This window comes from Limulus polyphemus, unplaced genomic scaffold (genome assembly GCF_000517525.1).
Source record: "Limulus polyphemus unplaced genomic scaffold, Limulus_polyphemus-2.1.2 Scaffold14326, whole genome shotgun sequence".
In the NCBI taxonomy this organism is placed as follows: domain Eukaryota; kingdom Metazoa; phylum Arthropoda; class Merostomata; order Xiphosura; family Limulidae; genus Limulus; species Limulus polyphemus.
Genome location: NW_013679936.1, coordinates 1 through 3,969, shown reverse-complemented (window position 1 = coordinate 3,969; position 3,969 = coordinate 1). Strand labels below are relative to the sequence as shown.

The 3,969-nt window shown below is 32.4% G+C and overlaps 1 long non-coding RNA gene across 1 annotated transcript; it reads right to left on the bottom strand.

The window, feature by feature from the left end:
- Positions 1–234: 234 nt before the first annotated feature.
- On the bottom strand, positions 235–3,656 carry LOC111084169. Its single transcript, XR_002609422.1, has 2 exons — positions 3,487–3,656; positions 235–1,654 (listed from the first exon to the last, which is right to left on the bottom strand). It is a non-coding gene; the product is annotated as an uncharacterized LOC111084169 (long non-coding RNA).
- Between the last annotated feature and the right edge of the window lie 313 nt (positions 3,657–3,969).

Here is a 3,969-nt window from a genome sequence, read left to right as displayed (position 1 = left end):
GTTCGATGTCCAAAGTTGAGAATCTATGGATTCATGTACGTGGTTGAGACGTGAAGATGATCAGAATTTCAAAAGTGATTCGTTACAACAAATAAACAAACAGTTTAAATATTTCTGTTTATCATTTCATGTCTGAAGACGTTCATATGCAATTAAGTAAAGGAAGAAAGGAGAAGTTTGTTGAACATATATTCAAATAAAACAATAAAAAAGGAAGAACTGGATAAACATGTCTTTAGTAGCTCGATAATATTTTATTGCCCCTTAATTTACAATGAAAATATTTCGTTGATTAACAGAGAAATGTAACATAAAATATTTGACGTTTTAAAATTTCTAAAATTCAAAGGTAAACTACACATAAAGTATCTGACGTTAACTCTATTAACAACAATTACTAAAGACACCATTTATCATACTAGTTTAAAGAATATGTTTTCCACACAGAAAACAGTGTTGGTTTTTAATACCATAGAGAATAAAGCAATATGTACTCGATCATAAGTTGATCTCGACAATTTATAGAAACAATATCATAATCTACATTGTAACACAAATAAAAACAAGTTATTAAACTCCAGAATTTGATTCTCATAGATGTTCTTCATATGGTAGTTTTTAGTCCTTCTTCAATTAATGAATTTAGCTCACACGAATCAGTTGCTTCTTGAAACATGTCATTATTCGTGTTTTCCTCATAGTTTACTGATTGGCTCATGTCTTCAGTCATATTCTCGAACATACTGTTTTTATCGTGCACTGAACTCGGAGATGAAATAAAAATAGCCACGATAATTAGTACAGCCCCAACAATACTAACGACTCGAATGGAATAGTCCTGAGTAAAGAGTTGAAGGATATAACCAAACACAATGATAGAAGAGAGAGCTACACTACCTGGACCAGCTTCGACAAGTTGAAATCCTCGTGTGATAGCACGAACACCTCAACAAACCAGCTAATCCTATAGCAGTGATGTACAGATTAGTCCAGGAACAATCTGCAAATCCTAACACAGGAAGACGTTTATCGCTTATTAAACTCAAAACCCACACGAGAATCATATTTATCGTTAGAATTGTTGTAAGGAAAAGATGATCAACATTACCTAAAAGGTTATTAAAGTTGAAAGACAACGAATCCAGAATAGAGGAAGCTATTGCCGCAGCAATTCCTTTGTAATTAAAGGAAATGTGTTTGTCTGATGCAAATAAAAAACTTGGTTGAGAAATAATAGCCACTCCAAAAATACAAAGAAAGCTGGAAACAAAATTCGGCCATTTACACGAACGTTTGAATATCAAAACGGAAAATACATTAGCAAAAACTGAATTTGTAGAATAAATGGAAGTTGCGTCGCCAACAGGAAGAAGAGTGTAGGAATAATAGAGAAAAGTATCTCCTAACGCTCCAGTAAGACAACGAAGAAAAGTTAACAAAAGCGTTCTTCGCTCATAGTTGAACTTTACGTTTTTTAGGATGATCAGAGGTAAAATAATAAATATTCGGACTACTTGAGATAAGCCCATAACGTCCATAAATATCCTGTCTTTGGCCAACTGGACTAATACTCCAACGACGGCGAAGAAAAAACCAGCAGAGACAATTAGGCCAATTCCATAATATGGTCGTTCACCGTCCATTTAGATGACACCTTGAAAAAAAAATCAAAACGTTATCTTATAACCTAAGTATATTATTAGGTCGTCAATAAATTAATGTCGCTTTTTGTTAAATGAAAAAACCCGAACAACTTATATATCAAAACAAAACATTTATTATATCAAATAGTCTCCACACGTTGGAAACGATGAGCATCGGAGTGTTCATGAGGCACCCAAACACCTTCTTTATGGAGTTTTCCCATATTTCTTAGATGTTTACGTATAGTTTTATTAGAGACATGCAATTTCAGGGTCATTTCATGAGTGTGTGGCCTTAGGTTAGTCTCAACAAATGTTTCCAGAGCATAAATATCAATTCCAACATGTCGGCCCCTGCCATCACAATTTTTAAGACTAAAGTCACCTGAACGAAATTTGTTGAACCATCGTTGACACTTACGAACGTTCAAAACATTTCCGTAAACTTCTTTGATATTCTTTGAGGCTACATAGGCGTTGTGTTCCTTCTTGTATTCAAACAGCATTACATGCCGAATGTGTGTCTCGTCGTGTGCCATCACTATAAATGTTTTTTCACTGGATGCTTTGAAAGAAACCTTAACCAAATACTGAATGTATTAGGTCGACAAGAAATCAATGTCGCGTTTTGAAACATTTTCATTAACCACTCCCAAAAAATGTACATCACGTTAAACGAACTGACTAAACGTCACGTTAGTGTAGCCTATATAATGTGTAAAGTTAAGTATACTCTAATCCCTAGTTTACTAAATCTCGGTATAAGCCTACTCATACTATAATATTTGACATTTATTAGAAATCAATAAAATGTTCTCTATTCAGTGCTATCGATGTGATCTTTATAGGAAAGTTGTTGAAACTGAGTTTACTTATGAATCGGCCAAGAATGAAGTGCGTAACACATGCGCTATGCGGTAGATGATCCTGTTATATTTTCTGTATAGTGGCTATCTCTTTCAGTCTCAGTTGTATTTGTATATAATCGATATTATCTTTCTCTAGTTATGTTATGTCACTCCTCTACTTGTTGTGGTTACTATTCTTATCTCTAAAGTAGTCAGTCTGGCTTTACAAAGTGTTAATGTTAAACAGAAATAAAGAAATTCGAAACTTTATTTAGTAAATATTAATAACTATATGAAATAAAGTTATATATATATATGTTGTACGGAAAGTAATATTTTAAGTTTATTGATGTTTCTGTTTAGAGAAGTTGTGTTCTTGTAATTTAATGTTAAAATGAATTTTTATTATAATTTTTTAACCTTTACGTTATACTTTGTTAATAATTTTGAAAACGTTAGTAATTTATGCAAATGATACATTTCGACTTTTCATTATCCCTAATAAGTGGTTCATAATATTAAAAAATGGAACAGTCATGATGATAAAGAATAAATAAATAAACATGAAATCTGAAAAGAAAATCTTTCTATGTTGAAACTTTTGGATATTATAATATTTATTTATATTTATTTATATACACATATATAATCAGTTTTAAACGCTTTATTTGATAAAACTTGTACGTATACAAAACTATACATATCCACGATATTGTTGTCCGTGGAATATTCCATAGCAAGATGTAACTTGAAACTTTAGCTACATTCCCGTAGTGCTCATTAATAATTTTGAGTGATAGTTCTTTTCTAACGTTTATATTAATTTTCAAAAGAAATTCAAAATTTTAAGAAGTAATTTTCAATTTCCATTAAAAAGTATATCCAAAGAATTATCATTATTCATCATTGAAAATTATAATTATTTTTTCTTATTTAACGTTAACTATCTGATATAACGCTCCTCAAGTGGCACAGCAGTGTATCCGTGGACTTACAATGATAGAAATCGGGTTTCGATACCGGTGACGGGCAGAACAAAAATAGCCCATTGTTTAGCTTTGTGCTTAATTACAAACAAATCTGACGTAATAATTTTATACCTCCTTGATTCATAACATGTACTACCGATTTGGCCCTTACTAAAAGTGAATTTATTTTTCTTTGAAAACTAAATAAGAATCTGAATACTATAATAATAAAAGACAATATTTTCAATCGAGACCCTAAACTCGAGCGCTTTCGAATAGTTAACAATCCTTCTTCAGGAGAATAAAGGGTTATGTTTAATGAGTGTAATGAAATATATAGGCACGGATGTCGACGTCACGTAAACCGGATGTTCATTATGAGTCGGTCTTGAGAACTAGCCAATCATAACCTAGTGAGGCTCCGCATGGCCATGTAGCTAGAGATCTCGACTCGCAATCTGCTGGTCGCGGGATCAAATCCCCGTCCCATGAAACATGCTTGCCCTTTCA